The sequence below is a fragment of the Hyla sarda genome, unplaced genomic scaffold, assembly GCF_029499605.1.
Source record: "Hyla sarda isolate aHylSar1 unplaced genomic scaffold, aHylSar1.hap1 scaffold_107, whole genome shotgun sequence".
Classification (NCBI taxonomy): Eukaryota; Metazoa; Chordata; class Amphibia; order Anura; family Hylidae; genus Hyla; species Hyla sarda.
Genome location: NW_026607689.1, coordinates 38,106 through 61,704, shown reverse-complemented (window position 1 = coordinate 61,704; position 23,599 = coordinate 38,106). Strand labels below are relative to the sequence as shown.

Genomic DNA, 23,599 nt, shown 5'->3' with positions numbered 1-23,599 from the left:
CATGCCTGCACCCCATTGGACTTACCTGTGTGGGTTAAACCCGGGTTATTTGACAACCTATGGCGGTGATGGTTCTGCTCAGGCAGAGCAGTGCTGATGCTCCTCATAAAGCTGTCGCTGCTGTGAAGGTTCTAGGTGACATCACAAATCCCTATGGTTACATACACAACAAAGCTGGGTTGTTGTTGTTTACACTCTGCAAGGCCTGTGGAAGTGAGTGACATCATAGCACTGTAGTTCTGAGGGTTCTAGATGGATGCAACAATCTCCTGTTGCTTCTATGAAGGCCATAATAGACGACATCACCAAACAGCTCCATAGTCACATACACAGCAAAGGAGAGATGTTGTTTACACCTAGTGATGTCAGTGGTATTGAGTGACATCACAGCACAGTGCTAAGGCTCCTGGGCCTGGACACAGCAGCGGCTGCAATATCTCAACGGAGAATACGTTTATATATATGTGTGTGTGTGCGCGTATATATATATATATATATATATATATATATATATATATATATATACATTTCTCCGCCGAAATCACTTTTAAACCCATTTCCACCTTTTTTTCCCTTCTCTTCCTCTTACTTTTTTTTCACGTTTTTTTACGTTTTTCTCCTTTTCGCCTCTTTTCTGGGCGTATTATTCTTCTTTTTCTTCTTTTTTTTCGTCTAATGCATACCCCATCAGTGCAGCAATGCTTATTCAATACCGCCAGCAGATGGAGACACTGGGGGATAATTTTCTAAGGATTTATACTGATTTTTCCTGTCTGAATTTGTCGCACAGAAAGTTGCAGGCCAAATATGTGTGACATTTCTGCGACTTTAGCTTCTAGAGCATTTTTACAACATTATACATAGGTGCTGAATACATAAAAAGCGACTGTTCAGCGACAGACAAGTCGCATCGGCTGAAAGTAGGCCAGAATGTCAGTCCATGTTGGAGCAGGTTTAGATACAGTCTAAAGTATAGATCTCAAAGTCTGTGCACAGAATTTAGCAAGGGCCTCGCACCTTCTGATGCATCAGGTAGGTGCACAATAGCATAGCCTAACCTTCTGTACTTTGGTCTATATTGATGCGGGACATAGACAGCCAGCTGATGACCAATCCATTAGTGCAATGGATGGCTGGAAGCATTTGTCTTTGCCTTTGCAATACCACAGAAGCAATGCATGGTCAATGTACAGCAATGACACACCTGTGTGAACAGCCAGGAGACCCCCCCCCCCCCCCCCCCCATGTTATGTTACATAGTTACATAGTTAGTACGGTCGAAAAAAGACATATGTCCATCAAGTTCAACCAGGGAATTAAGGGGTAGGGGTGTGGCGCGATATTGGGGAAGGGATGAGATTTTATATTTCTTCATAAGCATTAATCTTATTTTGTCAATTAGGAACATTCAGCACCCACCCGCTATCAAGGCAGCTGCCTATCATGTCATGCCCTACCTGCACAGGTGTGCTGGCTACTCAAATGATCCAATTAAGGAGGCCATTTAGTCAGCAGCAGCAGAAGTCCTGTGCCTGGACGCTCCAACAGCGGCCAGACACAAGCAGAAGCAGAAGCAGCAGAAGCAGCAGCAGCACCACCTTTTGTTTTTTGGCTGCAGCAGCAGCAAGGCCCACAGGGCTGGCTAGCTGGCTAGCCAGCAAGCAGGTAGCAATGAAAGTAGGAATCTTTCTTTTTAACCCTGTAAGGGGGTGGTGCACTGTACCCGAAGATACTGCCATATCGGGTCAATGCATAGGGCGACGGAAGCAAGCTTCGAAATCGGCCCCCGTTCTCAAAAATCCATTTAATATATGGTCCCCAGATAGGGGACGTATCAGATATTAAACTGATAAGAACAGATACTACACTTGATCTTAGCCAAAAGGCCGAGAAGCGATAACCGTGAAAGGGGCGGGCCCAACAAGGTGCCCTTCATGGGCACTATCACTGCTTGCTGTCAGGGAGGCTGCCAGACAATTTTCCATGCACACTCTGGGCTGGGGGGCAGTCAACCACCAGTACACACAGCAGAACCTAAACCCATACCATTATTGCTAAGCAGCAAGACAGGGGCCCATTGCACTCCCACGGGGCCTTTTTAAATGCAATCCATAACCCGGATTTGCCAGGAACCCTTCTTACTCCTCCTACTTGCATGTGACACTGGGCTTAGGATCTGCATAGGAAACACACACACAAGCACACACCTACCTTTGTTGCCTGCAGATGCCTCCTTGGCTGTCCCCAAACGGTATCAAACCAACACCCACGGGAAGCTGTAAGCATAGAGGACATGCCTGCACCCCATTGGACTTACCTGTGTGGGTTAAACCCGGGTTATTTGACAACCTATGGCGGTGATGGTTCTGCTCAGGCAGAGCAGTGCTGATGCTCCTCATAAAGCTGTCGCTGCTGTGAAGGTTCTAGGTGACATCACAAATCCCTATGGTTACATACACAACAAAGCTGGGTTGTTGTTGTTTACACTCTGCAAGGCCTGTGGAAGTGAGTGACATCATAGCACTGTAGTTCTGAGGGTTCTAGATGGATGCAACAATCTCCTGTTGCTTCTATGAAGGCCATAATAGACGACATCACCAAACAGCTCCATAGTCACATACACAGCAAAGGAGAGATGTTGTTTACACCTAGTGATGTCAGTGGTATTGAGTGACATCACAGCACAGTGCTAAGGCTCCTGGGCCTGGACACAGCAGCGGCTGCAATATCTCAACGGAGAATACGTTTATATATATGTGTGTGTGTGCGCGTATATATATATATATATATATATATATATATATATATATATATTTCTCCGCCGAAATCACTTTTAAACCCATTTCCACCTTTTTTTCCCTTCTCTTCCTCTTACTTTTTTTTCACGTTTTTTTACGTTTTTCTCCTTTTCGCCTCTTTTCTGGGCGTATTATTCTTCTTTTTCTTCTTTTTTTTCGTCTAATGCATACCCCATCAGTGCAGCAATGCTTATTCAATACCGCCAGCAGATGGAGACACTGGGGGATAATTTTCTAAGGATTTATACTGATTTTTCCTGTCTGAATTTGTCGCACAGAAAGTTGCAGGCCAAATATGTGTGACATTTCTGCGACTTTAGCTTCTAGAGCATTTTTACAACATTATACATAGGTGCTGAATACATAAAAAGCGACTGTTCAGCGACAGACAAGTCGCATCGGCTGAAAGTAGGCCAGAATGTCAGTCCATGTTGGAGCAGGTTTAGATACAGTCTAAAGTATAGATCTCAAAGTCTGTGCACAGAATTTAGCAAGGGCCTCGCACCTTCTGATGCATCAGGTAGGTGCACAATAGCATAGCCTAACCCTCTGTACTTTGGTCTATATTGATGCGGGACATAGACAGCCAGCTGATGACCAATCCATTAGTGCAATGGATGGCTGGAAGCATTTGTCTTTGCCTTTGCAATACCACAGAAGCAATGCATGGTCAATTTACAGCAATGACACACCTGTGTGAACAGCCAGGAGACCCCCCCCCCCCCCATGTTATGTTACATAGTTACATAGTTAGTACGGTCGAAAAAAGACATATGTCCATCAAGTTCAACCAGGGAATTAAGGGGTAGGGGTGTGGCGCGATATTGGGGAAGGGATGAGATTTTATATTTCTTCATAAGCATTAATCTTATTTTGTCAATTAGGAACATTCAGCACCCACCCGCTATCAAGGCAGCTGCCTATCATGTCATGCCCTACCTGCACAGGTGTGCTGGCTACTCAAATGATCCAATTAAGGAGGCCATTTAGTCAGCAGCAGCAGAAGTCCTGTGCCTGGACGCTCCAACAGCGGCCAGACACAAGCAGAAGCAGAAGCAGCAGAAGCAGCAGCAGCACCACCTTTTGTTTTTTGGCTGCAGCAGCAGCAAGGCCCACAGGGCTGGCTAGCTGGCTAGCCAGCAAGCAGGTAGCAATGAAAGTAGGAATCTTTCTTTTTAACCCTGTAAGGGGGTGGTGCACTGTACCCGAAGATACTGCCATATCGGGTCAATGCATAGGGCGACGGAAGCAAGCTTCGAAATCGGCCCCCGTTCTCAAAAATCCATTTAATATATGGTCCCCAGATAGGGGACGTATCAGATATTAAACTGATAAGAACAGATACTACACTTGATCTTAGCCAAAAGGCCGAGAAGCGATAACCGTGAAAGGGGCGGGCCCAACAAGGTGCCCTTCATGGGCACTATCACTGCTTGCTGTCAGGGAGGCTGCCAGACAATTTTCCATGCACACTCTGGGCTGGGGGGCAGTCAACCACCAGTACACACAGCAGAACCTAAACCCATACCATTATTGCTAAGCAGCAAGACAGGGGCCCATTGCACTCCCACGGGGCCTTTTTAAATGCAATCCATAACCCGGATTTGCCAGGAACCCTTCTTACTCCTCCTACTTGCATGTGACACTGGGCTTAGGATCTGCATAGGAAACACACACACAAGCACACACCTACCTTTGTTGCCTGCAGATGCCTCCTTGGCTGTCCCCAAACGGTATCAAACCAACACCCACGGGAAGCTGTAAGCATAGAGGACATGCCTGCACCCCATTGGACTTACCTGTGTGGGTTAAACCCGGGTTATTTGACAACCTATGGCGGTGATGGTTCTGCTCAGGCAGAGCAGTGCTGATGCTCCTCATAAAGCTGTCGCTGCTGTGAAGGTTCTAGGTGACATCACAAATCCCTATGGTTACATACACAACAAAGCTGGGTTGTTGTTGTTTACACTCTGCAAGGCCTGTGGAAGTGAGTGACATCATAGCACTGTAGTTCTGAGGGTTCTAGATGGATGCAACAATCTCCTGTTGCTTCTATGAAGGCCATAATAGACGACATCACCAAACAGCTCCATAGTCACATACACAGCAAAGGAGAGATGTTGTTTACACCTAGTGATGTCAGTGGTATTGAGTGACATCACAGCACAGTGCTAAGGCTCCTGGGCCTGGACACAGCAGCGGCTGCAATATCTCAACGGAGAATACGTTTATATATATGTGTGTGTGTGCGCGTATATATATATATATATATATATATATATATATACATTTCTCCGCCGAAATCACTTTTAAACCCATTTCCACCTTTTTTTCCCTTCTCTTCCTCTTACTTTTTTTTCACGTTTTTTTACGTTTTTCTCCTTTTCGCCTCTTTTCTGGGCGTATTATTCTTCTTTTTCTTCTTTTTTTTCGTCTAATGCATACCCCATCAGTGCAGCAATGCTTATTCAATACCGCCAGCAGATGGAGACACTGGGGGATAATTTTCTAAGGATTTATACTGATTTTTCCTGTCTGAATTTGTCGCACAGAAAGTTGCAGGCCAAATATGTGTGACATTTCTGCGACTTTAGCTTCTAGAGCATTTTTACAACATTATACATAGGTGCTGAATACATAAAAAGCGACTGTTCAGCGACAGACAAGTCGCATCGGCTGAAAGTAGGCCAGAATGTCAGTCCATGTTGGAGCAGGTTTAGATACAGTCTAAAGTATAGATCTCAAAGTCTGTGCACAGAATTTAGCAAGGGCCTCGCACCTTCTGATGCATCAGGTAGGTGCACAATAGCATAGCCTAACCTTCTGTACTTTGGTCTATATTGATGCGGGACATAGACAGCCAGCTGATGACCAATCCATTAGTGCAATGGATGGCTGGAAGCATTTGTCTTTGCCTTTGCAATACCACAGAAGCAATGCATGGTCAATGTACAGCAATGACACACCTGTGTGAACAGCCAGGAGACCCCCCCCCCCCCCCCATGTTATGTTACATAGTTACATAGTTAGTACGGTCGAAAAAAGACATATGTCCATCAAGTTCAACCAGGGAATTAAGGGGTAGGGGTGTGGCGCGATATTGGGGAAGGGATGAGATTTTATATTTCTTCATAAGCATTAATCTTATTTTGTCAATTAGGAACATTCAGCACCCACCCGCTATCAAGGCAGCTGCCTATCATGTCATGCCCTACCTGCACAGGTGTGCTGGCTACTCAAATGATCCAATTAAGGAGGCCATTTAGTCAGCAGCAGCAGAAGTCCTGTGCCTGGACGCTCCAACAGCGGCCAGACACAAGCAGAAGCAGAAGCAGCAGAAGCAGCAGCAGCACCACCTTTTGTTTTTTGGCTGCAGCAGCAGCAAGGCCCACAGGGCTGGCTAGCTGGCTAGCCAGCAAGCAGGTAGCAATGAAAGTAGGAATCTTTCTTTTTAACCCTGTAAGGGGGTGGTGCACTGTACCCGAAGATACTGCCATATCGGGTCAATGCATAGGGCGACGGAAGCAAGCTTCGAAATCGGCCCCCGTTCTCAAAAATCCATTTAATATATGGTCCCCAGATAGGGGACGTATCAGATATTAAACTGATAAGAACAGATTTTTTTTTATTTTTTTTTTTAAATGCCGAGGAACGTGCTTTCGATTCACCCAAAGTGCAAGAAAAAGTGCAAACGTGTTACACTAAAAAACCGTGCACAAAGGATGCGGTCTATCGCAAGCCCTTCTCCGATAGGAGAGAGGCCCCCCAACAAACCTTACCCTTCGCCTCCGGACCAAAAGGTACCTGCGAGGTTCCAGGTTCGATGTCCCTTTTCGCCGAAGCTACTAGGGGACCACAAATGCTCCCGGCATCCCCCTTGGCGTTAGCCAAGGTATCTGCCCGCAGAGCCGATTACGGTAGGTACCCTGCCAAAGCAGGAGTACCCGGGGTGTTTGCAGGGAGGTGCGGAACCTAATGGCCACACACACCTCCCCTAGACCGCCAGGAGGGACACCCAGAAGGGCTACCGCATCCTGACAAATCCTGTGAACACACAACACGCAAAAAGTGACACAGTGAGACAAAAAAGAAATAAATAAGTGAATGTGTGCAGATATACTGCCCGGACATCCGGCCGGATCTATAAAAATTTCTCTGATCCTAGCCAGAAGGCCGGGAATCAAGAGGTGAGTGCCACAAGGTGAAGAGATTATGGTGCCCGTGCTTCAACCCAGTGAGCCTATTCTCCCAGTGGGTTTCGGCACCTCGGGGTCACCACTCCCCGAGGCACAAAAGTACCTCGGCTCTAGACCCTCTCAGCCTCATGGCGAGACCCGGAGGGAACAGGTCACATCGGGGCAGCCGTCGAGCTGATTCCTCAGAACCAGCCCCGGAAAGCCCTGGTACACCTGCATCCTCCATGCAGCACCCATCCCCACCAGCATGAAAACTGATAAGAACAGATACTACACTTGATCTTAGCCAAAAGGCCGAGAAGCGATAACCGTGAAAGGGGCGGGCCCAACAAGGTCCCCTTCATGGGCACTATCACTGCTTGCTGTCAGGGAGGCTGCCAGACAATTTTCCATGCACACTCTGGGCTGGGGGGCAGTCAACCACCAGTACACACAGCAGAACCTAAACCCATACCATTATTGCTAAGCAGCAAGACAGGGGCCCATTGCACTCCCACGGGGCCTTTTTAAATGCAATCCATAACCCGGATTTGCCAGGAACCCTTCTTACTCCTCCTACTTGCATGTGACACTGGGCTTAGGATCTGCATAGGAAACACACACACAAGCACACACCTACCTTTGTTGCCTGCAGATGCCTCCTTGGCTGTCCCCAAACGGTATCAAACCAACACCCACGGGAAGCTGTAAGCATAGAGGACATGCCTGCACCCCATTGGACTTACCTGTGTGGGTTAAACCCGGGTTATTTGACAACCTATGGCGGTGATGGTTCTGCTCAGGCAGAGCAGTGCTGATGCTCCTCATAAAGCTGTCGCTGCTGTGAAGGTTCTAGGTGACATCACAAATCCCTATGGTTACATACACAACAAAGCTGGGTTGTTGTTGTTTACACTCTGCAAGGCCTGTGGAAGTGAGTGACATCATAGCACTGTAGTTCTGAGGGTTCTAGATGGATGCAACAATCTCCTGTTGCTTCTATGAAGGCCATAATAGACGACATCACCAAACAGCTCCATAGTCACATACACAGCAAAGGAGAGATGTTGTTTACACCTAGTGATGTCAGTGGTATTGAGTGACATCACAGCACAGTGCTAAGGCTCCTGGGCCTGGACACAGCAGCGGCTGCAATATCTCAACGGAGAATACGTTTATATATATGTGTGTGTGTGCGCGTATATATATATATATATATATATATATATATATATATATATTTCTCCGCCGAAATCACTTTTAAACCCATTTCCACCTTTTTTTCCCTTCTCTTCCTCTTACTTTTTTTTCACGTTTTTTTACGTTTTTCTCCTTTTCGCCTCTTTTCTGGGCGTATTATTCTTCTTTTTCTTCTTTTTTTTCGTCTAATGCATACCCCATCAGTGCAGCAATGCTTATTCAATACCGCCAGCAGATGGAGACACTGGGGGATAATTTTCTAAGGATTTATACTGATTTTTCCTGTCTGAATTTGTCGCACAGAAAGTTGCAGGCCAAATATGTGTGACATTTCTGCGACTTTAGCTTCTAGAGCATTTTTACAACATTATACATAGGTGCTGAATACATAAAAAGCGACTGTTCAGCGACAGACAAGTCGCATCGGCTGAAAGTAGGCCAGAATGTCAGTCCATGTTGGAGCAGGTTTAGATACAGTCTAAAGTATAGATCTCAAAGTCTGTGCACAGAATTTAGCAAGGGCCTCGCACCTTCTGATGCATCAGGTAGGTGCACAATAGCATAGCCTAACCCTCTGTACTTTGGTCTATATTGATGCGGGACATAGACAGCCAGCTGATGACCAATCCATTAGTGCAATGGATGGCTGGAAGCATTTGTCTTTGCCTTTGCAATACCACAGAAGCAATGCATGGTCAATGTACAGCAATGACACACCTGTGTGAACAGCCAGGAGACCCCCCCCCCCCCCATGTTATGTTACATAGTTACATAGTTAGTACGGTCGAAAAAAGACATATGTCCATCAAGTTCAACCAGGGAATTAAGGGGTAGGGGTGTGGCGCGATATTGGGGAAGGGATGAGATTTTATATTTCTTCATAAGCATTAATCTTATTTTGTCAATTAGGAACATTCAGCACCCACCCGCTATCAAGGCAGCTGCCTATCATGTCATGCCCTACCTGCACAGGTGTGCTGGCTACTCAAATGATCCAATTAAGGAGGCCATTTAGTCAGCAGCAGCAGAAGTCCTGTGCCTGGACGCTCCAACAGCGGCCAGACACAAGCAGAAGCAGAAGCAGCAGAAGCAGCAGCAGCACCACCTTTTGTTTTTTGGCTGCAGCAGCAGCAAGGCCCACAGGGCTGGCTAGCTGGCTAGCCAGCAAGCAGGTAGCAATGAAAGTAGGAATCTTTCTTTTTAACCCTGTAAGGGGGTGGTGCACTGTACCCGAAGATACTGCCATATCGGGTCAATGCATAGGGCGACGGAAGCAAGCTTCGAAATCGGCCCCCGTTCTCAAAAATCCATTTAATATATGGTCCCCAGATAGGGGACGTATCAGATATTAAACTGATAAGAACAGATACTACACTTGATCTTAGCCAAAAGGCCGAGAAGCGATAACCGTGAAAGGGGCGGGCCCAACAAGGTGCCCTTCATGGGCACTATCACTGCTTGCTGTCAGGGAGGCTGCCAGACAATTTTCCATGCACACTCTGGGCTGGGGGGCAGTCAACCACCAGTACACACAGCAGAACCTAAACCCATACCATTATTGCTAAGCAGCAAGACAGGGGCCCATTGCACTCCCACGGGGCCTTTTTAAATGCAATCCATAACCCGGATTTGCCAGGAACCCTTCTTACTCCTCCTACTTGCATGTGACACTGGGCTTAGGATCTGCATAGGAAACACACACACAAGCACACACCTACCTTTGTTGCCTGCAGATGCCTCCTTGGCTGTCCCCAAACGGTATCAAACCAACACCCACGGGAAGCTGTAAGCATAGAGGACATGCCTGCACCCCATTGGACTTACCTGTGTGGGTTAAACCCGGGTTATTTGACAACCTATGGCGGTGATGGTTCTGCTCAGGCAGAGCAGTGCTGATGCTCCTCATAAAGCTGTCGCTGCTGTGAAGGTTCTAGGTGACATCACAAATCCCTATGGTTACATACACAACAAAGCTGGGTTGTTGTTGTTTACACTCTGCAAGGCCTGTGGAAGTGAGTGACATCATAGCACTGTAGTTCTGAGGGTTCTAGATGGATGCAACAATCTCCTGTTGCTTCTATGAAGGCCATAATAGACGACATCACCAAACAGCTCCATAGTCACATACACAGCAAAGGAGAGATGTTGTTTACACCTAGTGATGTCAGTGGTATTGAGTGACATCACAGCACAGTGCTAAGGCTCCTGGGCCTGGACACAGCAGCGGCTGCAATATCTCAACGGAGAATACGTTTATATATATGTGTGTGTGTGCGCGTATATATATATATATATATATATATATATATATATATATATATTTCTCCGCCGAAATCACTTTTAAACCCATTTCCACCTTTTTTTCCCTTCTCTTCCTCTTACTTTTTTTTCACGTTTTTTTACGTTTTTCTCCTTTTCGCCTCTTTTCTGGGCGTATTATTCTTCTTTTTCTTCTTTTTTTTCGTCTAATGCATACCCCATCAGTGCAGCAATGCTTATTCAATACCGCCAGCAGATGGAGACACTGGGGGATAATTTTCTAAGGATTTATACTGATTTTTCCTGTCTGAATTTGTCGCACAGAAAGTTGCAGGCCAAATATGTGTGACATTTCTGCGACTTTAGCTTCTAGAGCATTTTTACAACATTATACATAGGTGCTGAATACATAAAAAGCGACTGTTCAGCGACAGACAAGTCGCATCGGCTGAAAGTAGGCCAGAATGTCAGTCCATGTTGGAGCAGGTTTAGATACAGTCTAAAGTATAGATCTCAAAGTCTGTGCACAGAATTTAGCAAGGGCCTCGCACCTTCTGATGCATCAGGTAGGTGCACAATAGCATAGCCTAACCCTCTGTACTTTGGTCTATATTGATGCGGGACATAGACAGCCAGCTGATGACCAATCCATTAGTGCAATGGATGGCTGGAAGCATTTGTCTTTGCCTTTGCAATACCACAGAAGCAATGCATGGTCAATGTACAGCAATGACACACCTGTGTGAACAGCCAGGAGACCCCCCCCCCCCCCCCCCCCCATGTTATGTTACATAGTTACATAGTTAGTACGGTCGAAAAAAGACATATGTCCATCAAGTTCAACCAGGGAATTAAGGGGTAGGGGTGTGGCGCGATATTGGGGAAGGGATGAGATTTTATATTTCTTCATAAGCATTAATCTTATTTTGTCAATTAGGAACATTCAGCACCCACCCGCTATCAAGGCAGCTGCCTATCATGTCATGCCCTACCTGCACAGGTGTGCTGGCTACTCAAATGATCCAATTAAGGAGGCCATTTAGTCAGCAGCAGCAGAAGTCCTGTGCCTGGACGCTCCAACAGCGGCCAGACACAAGCAGAAGCAGAAGCAGCAGAAGCAGCAGCAGCACCACCTTTTGTTTTTTGGCTGCAGCAGCAGCAAGGCCCACAGGGCTGGCTAGCTGGCTAGCCAGCAAGCAGGTAGCAATGAAAGTAGGAATCTTTCTTTTTAACCCTGTAAGGGGGTGGTGCACTGTACCCGAAGATACTGCCATATCGGGTCAATGCATAGGGCGACGGAAGCAAGCTTCGAAATCGGCCCCCGTTCTCAAAAATCCATTTAATATATGGTCCCCAGATAGGGGACATATCAGATATTAAACTGATAAGAACAGATACTACACTTGATCTTAGCCAAAAGGCCGAGAAGCGATAACCGTGAAAGGGGCGGGCCCAACAAGGTGCCCTTCATGGGCACTATCACTGCTTGCTGTCAGGGAGGCTGCCAGACAATTTTCCATGCACACTCTGGGCTGGGGGGCAGTCAACCACCAGTACACACAGCAGAACCTAAACCCATACCATTATTGCTAAGCAGCAAGACAGGGGCCCATTGCACTCCCACGGGGCCTTTTTAAATGCAATCCATAACCCGGATTTGCCAGGAACCCTTCTTACTCCTCCTACTTGCATGTGACACTGGGCTTAGGATCTGCATAGGAAACACACACACAAGCACACACCTACCTTTGTTGCCTGCAGATGCCTCCTTGGCTGTCCCCAAACGGTATCAAACCAACACCCACGGGAAGCTGTAAGCATAGAGGACATGCCTGCACCCCATTGGACTTACCTGTGTGGGTTAAACCCGGGTTATTTGACAACCTATGGCGGTGATGGTTCTGCTCAGGCAGAGCAGTGCTGATGCTCCTCATAAAGCTGTCGCTGCTGTGAAGGTTCTAGGTGACATCACAAATCCCTATGGTTACATACACAACAAAGCTGGGTTGTTGTTGTTTACACTCTGCAAGGCCTGTGGAAGTGAGTGACATCATAGCACTGTAGTTCTGAGGGTTCTAGATGGATGCAACAATCTCCTGTTGCCTCTATGAAGGCCATAATAGACGACATCACCAAACAGCTCCATAGTCACATACACAGCAAAGGAGAGATGTTGTTTACACCTAGTGATGTCAGTGGTATTGAGTGACATCACAGCACAGTGCTAAGGCTCCTGGGCCTGGACACAGCAGCGGCTGCAATATCTCAACGGAGAATACGTTTATATATATATGTGTGTGTGTGCGCGTATATATATATATATATATATATATATATATATATATTTCTCCGCCGAAATCACTTTTAAACCCATTTCCACCTTTTTTTCCCTTCTCTTCCTCTTACTTTTTTTTCACGTTTTTTTACGTTTTTCTCCTTTTCGCCTCTTTTCTGGGCGTATTATTCTTCTTTTTCTTCTTTTTTTTCGTCTAATGCATACCCCATCAGTGCAGCAATGCTTATTCAATACCGCCAGCAGATGGAGACACTGGGGGATAATTTTCTAAGGATTTATACTGATTTTTCCTGTCTGAATTTGTCGCACAGAAAGTTGCAGGCCAAATATGTGTGACATTTCTGCGACTTTAGCTTCTAGAGCATTTTTACAACATTATACATAGGTGCTGAATACATAAAAAGTGACTGTTCAGCGACAGACAAGTCGCATCGGCTGAAAGTAGGCCAGAATGTCAGTCCATGTTGGAGCAGGTTTAGATACAGTCTAAAGTATAGATCTCAAAGTCTGTGCACAGAATTTAGCAAGGGCCTCGCACCTTCTGATGCATCAGGTAGGTGCACAATAGCATAGCCTAACCCTCTGTACTTTGGTCTATATTGATGCGGGACATAGACAGCCAGCTGATGACCAATCCATTAGTGCAATGGATGGCTGGAAGCATTTGTCTTTGCCTTTGCAATACCACAGAAGCAATGCATGGTCAATGTACAGCAATGACACACCTGTGTGAACAGCCAGGAGACCCCCCCCCCCCCCCCATGTTATGTTACATAGTTACATAGTTAGTACGGTCGAAAAAAGACATATGTCCATCAAGTTCAACCAGGGAATTAAGGGGTAGGGGTGTGGCGCGATATTGGGGAAGGGATGAGATTTTATATTTCTTCATAAGCATTAATCTTATTTTGTCAATTAGGAACATTCAGCACCCACCCGCTATCAAGGCAGCTGCCTATCATGTCATGCCCTACCTGCACAGGTGTGCTGGCTACTCAAATGATCCAATTAAGGAGGCCATTTAGTCAGCAGCAGCAGAAGTCCTGTGCCTGGACGCTCCAACAGCGGCCAGACACAAGCAGAAGCAGAAGCAGCAGAAGCAGCAGCAGCACCACCTTTTGTTTTTTGGCTGCAGCAGCAGCAAGGCCCACAGGGCTGGCTAGCTGGCTAGCCAGCAAGCAGGTAGCAATGAAAGTAGGAATCTTTCTTTTTAACCCTGTAAGGGGGTGGTGCACTGTACCCGAAGATACTGCCATATCGGGTCAATGCATAGGGCGACGGAAGCAAGCTTCGAAATCGGCCCCCGTTCTCAAAAATCCATTTAATATATGGTCCCCAGATAGGGGACGTATCAGATATTAAACTGATAAGAACAGATACTACACTTGATCTTAGCCAAAAGGCCGAGAAGCGATAACCGTGAAAGGGGCGGGCCCAACAAGGTGCCCTTCATGGGCACTATCACTGCTTGCTGTCAGGGAGGCTGCCAGACAATTTTCCATGCACACTCTGGGCTGGGGGGCAGTCAACCACCAGTACACACAGCAGAACCTAAACCCATACCATTATTGCTAAGCAGCAAGACAGGGGCCCATTGCACTCCCACGGGGCCTTTTTAAATGCAATCCATAACCCGGATTTGCCAGGAACCCTTCTTACTCCTCCTACTTGCATGTGACACTGGGCTTAGGATCTGCATAGGAAACACACACACAAGCACACACCTACCTTTGTTGCCTGCAGATGCCTCCTTGGCTGTCCCCAAACGGTATCAAACCAACACCCACGGGAAGCTGTAAGCATAGAGGACATGCCTGCACCCCATTGGACTTACCTGTGTGGGTTAAACCCGGGTTATTTGACAACCTATGGCGGTGATGGTTCTGCTCAGGCAGAGCAGTGCTGATGCTCCTCATAAAGCTGTCGCTGCTGTGAAGGTTCTAGGTGACATCACAAATCCCTATGGTTACATACACAACAAAGCTGGGTTGTTGTTGTTTACACTCTGCAAGGCCTGTGGAAGTGAGTGACATCATAGCACTGTAGTTCTGAGGGTTCTAGATGGATGCAACAATCTCCTGTTGCTTCTATGAAGGCCATAATAGACGACATCACCAAACAGCTCCATAGTCACATACACAGCAAAGGAGAGATGTTGTTTACACCTAGTGATGTCAGTGGTATTGAGTGACATCACAGCACAGTGCTAAGGCTCCTGGGCCTGGACACAGCAGCGGCTGCAATATCTCAACGGAGAATACGTTTATATATATGTGTGTGTGTGCGCGTATATATATATATATATATATATATATATATTTCTCCGCCGAAATCACTTTTAAACCCATTTCCACCTTTTTTTCCCTTCTCTTCCTCTTACTTTTTTTTCACGTTTTTTTACGTTTTTCTCCTTTTCGCCTCTTTTCTGGGCGTATTATTCTTCTTTTTCTTCTTTTTTTTCGTCTAATGCATACCCCATCAGTGCAGCAATGCTTATTCAATACCGCCAGCAGATGGAGACACTGGGGGATAATTTTCTAAGGATTTATACTGATTTTTCCTGTCTGAATTTGTCGCACAGAAAGTTGCAGGCCAAATATGTGTGACATTTCTGCGACTTTAGCTTCTAGAGCATTTTTACAACATTATACATAGGTGCTGAATACATAAAAAGCGACTGTTCAGCGACAGACAAGTCGCATCGGCTGAAAGTAGGCCAGAATGTCAGTCCATGTTGGAGCAGGTTTAGATACAGTCTAAAGTATAGATCTCAAAGTCTGTGCACAGAATTTAGCAAGGGCCTCGCACCTTCTGATGCATCAGGTAGGTGCACAATAGCATAGCCTAACCCTCTGTACTTTGGTCTATATTGATGCGGGACATAGACAGCCAGCTGATGACCAATCCATTAGTGCAATGGATGGCTGGAAGCATTTGTCTTTGCCTTTGCAATACCACAGAAGCAATGCATGGTCAATGTACAGCAATGACACACCTGTGTGAACAGCCAGGAGACCCCCCCCCCCCCCCCATGTTATGTTACATAGTTAGTACGGTCGAAAAAAGACATATGTCCATCAAGTTCAACCAGGGAATTAAGGGGTAGGGGTGTGGCGCGATATTGGGGAAGGGATGAGATTTTATATTTCTTCATAAGCATTAATCTTATTTTGTCAATTAGGAACATTCAGCACCCACCCGCTATCAAGGCAGCTGCCTATCATGTCATGCCCTACCTGCACAGGTGTGCTGGCTACTCAAATGATCCAATTAAGGAGGCCATTTAGTCAGCAGCAGCAGAAGTCCTGTGCCTGGACGCTCCAACAGCGGCCAGACACAAGCAGAAGCAGAAGCAGCAGAAGCAGCAGCAGCACCACCTTTTGTTTTTTGGCTGCAGCAGCAGCAAGGCCCACAGGGCTGGCTAGCTGGCTAGCCAGCAAGCAGGTAGCAATGAAAGTAGGAATCTTTCTTTTTAACCCTGTAAGGGGGTGGTGCACTGTACCCGAAGATACTGCCATATCGGGTCAATGCATAGGGCGACGGAAGCAAGCTTCGAAATCGGCCCCCGTTCTCAAAAATCCATTTAATATATGGTCCCCAGATAGGGGACGTATCAGATATTAAACTGATAAGAACAGATACTACACTTGATCTTAGCCAAAAGGCCGAGAAGCGATAACCGTGAAAGGGGCGGGCCCAACAAGGTGCCCTTCATGGGCACTATCACTGCTTGCTGTCAGGGAGGCTGCCAGACAATTTTCCATGCACACTCTGGGCTGGGGGGCAGTCAACCACCAGTACACACAGCAGAACCTAAACCCATACCATTATTGCTAAGCAGCAAGACAGGGGCCCATTGCACTCCCACGGGGCCTTTTTAAATGCAATCCATAACCCGGATTTGCCAGGAACCCTTCTTACTCCTCCTACTTGCATGTGACACTGGGCTTAGGATCTGCATAGGAAACACACACACAAGCACACACCTACCTTTGTTGCCTGCAGATGCCTCCTTGGCTGTCCCCAAACGGTATCAAACCAACACCCACGGGAAGCTGTAAGCATAGAGGACATGCCTGCACCCCATTGGACTTACCTGTGTGGGTTAAACCCGGGTTATTTGACAACCTATGGCGGTGATGGTTCTGCTCAGGCAGAGCAGTGCTGATGCTCCTCATAAAGCTGTCGCTGCTGTGAAGGTTCTAGGTGACATCACAAATCCCTATGGTTACATACACAACAAAGCTGGGTTGTTGTTGTTTACACTCTGCAAGGCCTGTGGAAGTGAGTGACATCATAGCACTGTAGTTCTGAGGGTTCTAGATGGATGCAACAATCTCCTGTTGCTTCTATGAAGGCCATAATAGACGACATCACCAAACAGCTCCATAGTCACATACACAGCAAAGGAGAGATGTTGTTTACACCTAGTGATGTCAGTGGTATTGAGTGACATCACAGCACAGTGCTAAGGCTCCTGGGCCTGGACACAGCAGCGGCTGCAATATCTCAACGGAGAATACGTTTATATATATGTGTGTGTGTGCGCGTATATATATATATATATATATATATATATATATATATATATATATATATATATATATATTTCTCCGCCGAAATCACTTTTAAACCCATTTCCACCTTTTTTTCCCTTCTCTTCCTCTTACTTTTTTTTCACGTTTTTTTACGTTTTTCTCCTTTTCGCCTCTTTTCTGGGCGTATTATTCTTCTTTTTCTTCTTTTTTTTCGTCTAATGCATACCCCATCAGTGCAGCAATGCTTATTCAATACCGCCAGCAGATGGAGACACTGGGGGATAATTTTCTAAGGATTTATACTGATTTTTCCTGTCTGAATTTGTCGCACAGAAAGTTGCAGGCCAAATATGTGTGACATTTCTGCGACTTTAGCTTCTAGAGCATTTTTACAACATTATACATAGGTGCTGAATACATAAAAAGCGACTGTTCAGCGACAGACAAGTCGCATCGGCTGAAAGTAGGCCAGAATGTCAGTCCATGTTGGAGCAGGTTTAGATACAGTCTAAAGTATAGATCTCAAAGTCTGTGCACAGAATTTAGCAAGGGCCTCGCACCTTCTGATGCATCAGGTAGGTGCACAATAGCATAGCCTAACCCTCTGTACTTTGGTCTATATTGATGCGGGACATAGACAGCCAGCTGATGACCAATCCATTAGTGCAATGGATGGCTGGAAGCATTTGTCTTTGCCTTTGCAATACCACAGAAGCAATGCATGGTCAATGTACAGCAATGACACACCTGTGTGAACAGCCAGGAGACCCCCCCCCCCCCCCCCATGTTATGTTACATAGTTACATAGTTAGTACGGTCGAAAAAAGACATATGTCCATCAAGTTCAACCAGGGAATTAAGGGGTAGGGGTGTGGCGCGATATTGGGGAAGGGATGAGATTTTATATTTCTTCATAAGCATTAATCTTATTTTGTCAATTAGGAACATTCAGCACCCACCCGCTATCAAGGCAGCTGCCTATCATGTCATGCCCTACCTGCACAGGTGTGCTGGCTACTCAAATGATCCAATTAAGGAGGCCATTTAGTCAGCAGCAGCAGAAGTCCTGTGCCTGGACGCTCCAACAGCGGCCAGACACAAGCAGAAGCAGCAGAAGCAGCAGCAGCACCACCTTTTGTTTTTTGGCTGCAGCAGCAGCAAGGCCCACAGGGCTGGCTAGCTGGCTAGCCAGCAAGCAGGTAGCAATGAAAGTAGGAATCTTTCTTTTTAACCCTGTAAGGGGGTGGTGCACTGTACCCGAAGATACTGCCATATCGGGTCAATGCATAGGGCGACGGAAGCAAGCTTCGAAATCGGCCCCCGTTCTCAAAAATCCATTTAATATATGGTCCCCAGATAGGGGACGTATCAGATATTAAACTGATAAGAACAGATTTTTTTTTTTTTTTTTTTTTTTTTTTTTTTTTTTTTTTTTTTTTTTAAAGCCGAGGAACGTGCTTTCGATTCACCCAAAGTGCAAGAAAAAGTGCAAACGTGTTACACTAAAAAAACGTGCACAAAGGATGCGGTCTATCGCAAGCCCTTCTCCGATAGGAGAGAGGCCCCCCAACAAACCTTACCCTTCGCCTCCGGACCAAAAGGTACCTGCGAGGTTCCAGGTTCGATGTCCCTTTTCGCCGAAGCTACTAGGGGACCACAAATGCTCCCGGCATCCCCCTTGGCGTTAGCCAAGGTATCTGCCCGCAGAGCCGATTACGGTAGGTACCCTGCCAAAGCAGGAGTACCCGGGGTGTTTGCAGGGAGGTGCGGAACCTAATGGCCACACACACCTCCCCTAGACCGCCAGGAGGGACACCCAGAAGGGCTACCGCATCCTGACCAATCCTGTGAACACACAACACGCAAAAAGTGACACAGTGAGACAAAAAAGAAATAAATAAGTGAATGTGTGCAGATATACTGCCCGGACATCCGGCCGGATCTATAAAAATTTCTCTGATCCTAGCCAGAAGGCCGGGAATCAAGAGGTGAGTGCCACAAGGTGAAGAGATTATGGTGCCCGTGCTTCAACTCAGTGAGCCTATCCTCCCAGTGAGTTTCGGCACCTCGGGGTCACCACTCCCCGAGGCACAAAAGTACCTCGGCTCTAGACCCTCTCAGCCTCATGGCGAGACCCGGAGGGAACAGGTCACATCGGGGCAGCCGTCGAGCTGATTCCTCAGAACCAGCCCCGGAAAGCCCTGGTACACCTGCATCCTCCATGCAGCACCCATCCCCACCAGCATGAAAACTGATAAGAACAGATACTACACTTGATCTTAGCCAAAAGGCCGAGAAGCGATAACCGTGAAAGGGGCGGGCCCAACAAGGTGCCCTTCATGGGCACTATCACTGCTTGCTGTCAGGGAGGCTGCCAGACAATTTTCCATGCACACTCTGGGCTGGGGGGCAGTCAACCACCAGTACACACAGCAGAACCTAAACCCATACCATTATTGCTAAGCAGCAAGACAGGGGCCCATTGCACTCCCACGGGGCCTTTTTAAATGCAATCCATAACCCGGATTTGCCAGGAACCCTTCTTACTCCTCCTACTTGCATGTGACACTGGGCTTAGGATCTGCATAGGAAACACACACACAAGCACACACCTACCTTTGTTGCCTGCAGATACCTCCTTGGCTGTCCCCAAACGGTATCAAACCAACACCCACGGGAAGCTGTAAGCATAGAGGACATGCCTGCACCCCATTGGACTTACCTGTGTGGGTTAAACCCGGGTTATTTGACAACCTATGGCGGTGATGGTTCTGCTCAGGCAGAGCAGTGCTGATGCTCCTCATAAAGCTGTCGCTGCTGTGAAGGTTCTAGGTGACATCACAAATCCCTATGGTTACATACACAACAAAGCTGGGTTGTTGTTGTTTACACTCTGCAAGGCCTGTGGAAGTGAGTGACATCATAGCACTGTAGTTCTGAGGGTTCTAGATGGATGCAACAATCTCCTGTTGCTTCTATGAAGGCCATAATAGACGACATCACCAAACAGCTCCATAGTCACATACACAGCAAAGGAGAGATGTTGTTTACACCTAGTGATGTCAGTGGTATTGAGTGACATCACAGCACAGTGCTAAGGCTCCTGGGCCTGGACACAGCAGCGGCTGCAATATCTCAACGGAGAATACGTTTATATATATGTGTGTGTGTGCGCGTATATATATATATATATATATATATATATATATATATATATATTTCTCCGCCGAAATCACTTTTAAACCCATTTCCACCTTTTTTTCCCTTCTCTTCCTCTTACTTTTTTTTCAAGTTTTTTTACGTTTTTCTCCTTTTCGCCTCTTTTCTGGGCGTATTATTCTTCTTTTTCTTCTTTTTTTTCGTCTAATGCATACCCCATCAGTGCAGCAATGCTTATTCAATACCGCCAGCAGATGGAGACACTGGGGGATAATTTTCTAAGGATTTATACTGATTTTTCCTGTCTGAATTTGTCGCACAGAAAGTTGCAGGCCAAATATGTGTGACATTTCTGCGACTTTAGCTTCTAGAGCATTTTTACAACATTATACATAGGTGCTGAATACATAAAAAGCGACTGTTCAGCGACAGACAAGTCGCATCGGCTGAAAGTAGGCCAGAATGTCAGTCCATGTTGGAGCAGGTTTAGATACAGTCTAAAGTATAGATCTCAAAGTCTGTGCACAGAATTTAGCAAGGGCCTCGCACCTTCTGATGCATCAGGTAGGTGCACAATAGCATAGCCTAACCCTCTGTACTTTGGTCTATATTGATGCGGGACATAGACAGCCAGCTGATGACCAATCCATTAGTGCAATGGATGGCTGGAAGCATTTGTCTTTGCCTTTGCAATACCACAGAAGCAATGCATGGTCAATGTACAGCAATGACACACCTGTGTGAACAGCCAGGAGACCCCCCCCCCATGTTATGTTACATAGTTACATAGTTAGTACGGTCGAAAAAAGACATATGTCCATCAAGTTCAACCAGGGAATTAAGGGGTAGGGGTGTGGCGCGATATTGGGGAAGGGATGAGATTTTATATTTCTTCATAAGCATTAATCTTATTTTGTCAATTAGGAACATTCAGCACCCACCCGCTATCAAGGCAGCTGCCTATCATGTCATGCCCTACCTGCACAGGTGTGCTGGCTACTCAAATGATCCAATTAAGGAGGCCATTTAGTCAGCAGCAGCAGAAGTCCTGTGCCTGGACGCTCCAACAGCGGCCAGACACAAGCAGAAGCAGAAGCAGCAGCAGCAGCACCACCTTTTGTTTTTTGGCTGCAGCAGCAGCAAGGCCCACAGGGCTGGCTAGCTGGCTAGCCAGCAAGCAGGTAGCAATGAAAGTAGGAATCTTTCTTTTTAACCCTGTAAGGGGGTGGTGCACTGTACCCGAAGATACTGCCATATCGGGTCAATGCATAGGGCGACGGAAGCAAGCTTCGAAATCGGCCCCCGTTCTCAAAAATCCATTTAATATATGGTCCCCAGATAGGGGACGTATCAGATATTAAACTGATAAGAACAGATACTACACTTGATCTTAGCCAAAAGGCCGAGAAGCGATAACCGTGAAAGGGGCGGGCCCAACAAGGTGCCCTTCATGGGCACTATCACTGCTTGCTGTCAGGGAGGCTGCCAGACAATTTTCCATGCACACTCTGGGCTGGGGGGCAGTCAACCACCAGTACACACAGCAGAACCTAAACCCATACCATTATTGCTAAGCAGCAAGACAGGGGCCCATTGCACTCCCACGGGGCCTTTTTAAATGCAATCCATAACCCGGATTTGCCAGGAACCCTTCTTACTCCTCCTACTTGCATGTGACACTGGGCTTAGGATCTGCATAGGAAACACACACACAAGCACACACCTACCTTTGTTGCCTGCAGATGCCTCCTTGGCTGTCCCCAAACGGTATCAAACCAACACCCACGGGAAGCTGTAAGCATAGAGGACATGCCTGCACCCCATTGGACTTACCTGTGTGGGTTAAACCCGGGTTATTTGACAACCTATGGCGGTGATGGTTCTGCTCAGGCAGAGCAGTGCTGATGCTCCTCATAAAGCTGTCGCTGCTGTGAAGGTTCTAGGTGACATCACAAATCCCTATGGTTACATACACAACAAAGCTGGGTTGTTGTTGTTTACACTCTGCAAGGCCTGTGGAAGTGAGTGACATCATAGCACTGTAGTTCTGAGGGTTCTAGATGGATGCAACAATCTCCTGTTGCTTCTATGAAGGCCATAATAGACGACATCACCAAACAGCTCCATAGTCACATACACAGCAAAGGAGAGATGTTGTTTACACCTAGTGATGTCAGTGGTATTGAGTGACATCACAGCACAGTGCTAAGGCTCCTGGGCCTGGACACAGCAGCGGCTGCAATATCTCAACGGAGAATACGTTTATATATATGTGTGTGTGTGCGCGTATATATATATATATATATATATATATATATATATATATATATATTTCTCCGCCGAAATCACTTTTAAACCCATTTCCACCTTTTTTTCCCTTCTCTTCCTCTTACTTTTTTTTCACGTTTTTTTACGTTTTTCTCCTTTTCGCCTCTTTTCTGGGCGTATTATTCTTCTTTTTCTTCTTTTTTTTCGTCTAATGCATACCCCATCAGTGCAGCAATGCTTATTCAATACCGCCAGCAGATGGAGACACTGGGGGATAATTTTCTAAGGATTTATACTGATTTTTCCTGTCTGAATTTGTCGCACAGAAAGTTGCAGGCCAAATATGTGTGACATTTCTGCGACTTTAGCTTCTAGAGCATTTTTACAACATTATACATAGGTGCTGAATACATAAAAAGCGACTGTTCAGCGACAGACAAGTCGCATCGGCTGAAAGTAGGCCAGAATGTCAGTCCATGTTGGAGCAGGTTTAGATACAGTCTAAAGTATAGATCTCAAAGTCTGTGCACAGAATTTAGCAAGGGCCTCGCACCTTCTGATGCATCAGGTAGGTGCACAATAGCATAGCCTAACCCTCTGTACTTTGGTCTATATTGATGCGGGACATAGACAGCCAGCTGATGACCAATCCATTAGTGCAATGGATGGCTGGAAGCATTTGTCTTTGCCTTTGCAATACCACAGAAGCAATGCATGGTCAATGTACAGCAATGACACACCTGTGTGAACAGCCAGGAGACCCCCCCCCCCCCCCATGTTATGTTACATAGTTACATAGTTAGTACGGTCGAAAAAAGACATATGTCCATCAAGTTCAACCAGGGAATTAAGGGGTAGGGGTGTGGCGCGATATTGGGGAAGGGATGAGATTTTATATTTCTTCAT

General features: G+C 46.4%; 8 non-coding genes and 3 pseudogenes across 8 annotated transcripts; all 11 read right to left on the bottom strand.

Moving 5' to 3' along the window:
* Positions 1-1,707: 1,707 nt before the first annotated feature.
* Positions 1,708-1,898, bottom strand: LOC130300167 (U2 spliceosomal RNA). The gene has a single exon (XR_008851153.1). It is a non-coding gene; the product is annotated as a U2 spliceosomal RNA (small nuclear RNA).
* A 2,089-nt stretch (positions 1,899-3,987) lies between these two features.
* Positions 3,988-4,178, bottom strand: LOC130300165 (U2 spliceosomal RNA). The gene has a single exon (XR_008851152.1). It is a non-coding gene; the product is annotated as a U2 spliceosomal RNA (small nuclear RNA).
* A 2,085-nt stretch (positions 4,179-6,263) lies between these two features.
* LOC130300112 (U2 spliceosomal RNA) lies at positions 6,264-6,446 on the bottom strand. Its single transcript, XR_008851124.1, has one exon. It is a non-coding gene; the product is annotated as a U2 spliceosomal RNA (small nuclear RNA).
* Positions 6,447-7,140: 694 nt separating this feature from the next.
* Positions 7,141-7,300, bottom strand: LOC130300132 (U2 spliceosomal RNA; annotated as a pseudogene).
* Positions 7,301-9,387: 2,087 nt separating this feature from the next.
* On the bottom strand, positions 9,388-9,578 carry LOC130300164 (U2 spliceosomal RNA). The gene has a single exon (XR_008851151.1). It is a non-coding gene; the product is annotated as a U2 spliceosomal RNA (small nuclear RNA).
* Positions 9,579-11,674: 2,096 nt separating this feature from the next.
* On the bottom strand, positions 11,675-11,865 carry LOC130299970 (U2 spliceosomal RNA). The gene has a single exon (XR_008850990.1). It is a non-coding gene; the product is annotated as a U2 spliceosomal RNA (small nuclear RNA).
* A 2,087-nt stretch (positions 11,866-13,952) lies between these two features.
* On the bottom strand, positions 13,953-14,143 carry LOC130300162 (U2 spliceosomal RNA). Its single transcript, XR_008851149.1, has one exon. It is a non-coding gene; the product is annotated as a U2 spliceosomal RNA (small nuclear RNA).
* A 2,071-nt stretch (positions 14,144-16,214) lies between these two features.
* Positions 16,215-16,405, bottom strand: LOC130300161 (U2 spliceosomal RNA). The gene has a single exon (XR_008851148.1). It is a non-coding gene; the product is annotated as a U2 spliceosomal RNA (small nuclear RNA).
* Positions 16,406-18,507: 2,102 nt separating this feature from the next.
* LOC130300123 (U2 spliceosomal RNA) lies at positions 18,508-18,716 on the bottom strand (annotated as a pseudogene).
* A 693-nt stretch (positions 18,717-19,409) lies between these two features.
* LOC130300131 (U2 spliceosomal RNA) lies at positions 19,410-19,569 on the bottom strand (annotated as a pseudogene).
* A 2,079-nt stretch (positions 19,570-21,648) lies between these two features.
* LOC130300160 (U2 spliceosomal RNA) lies at positions 21,649-21,839 on the bottom strand. The gene has a single exon (XR_008851147.1). It is a non-coding gene; the product is annotated as a U2 spliceosomal RNA (small nuclear RNA).
* Positions 21,840-23,599: the final 1,760 nt, after the last annotated feature.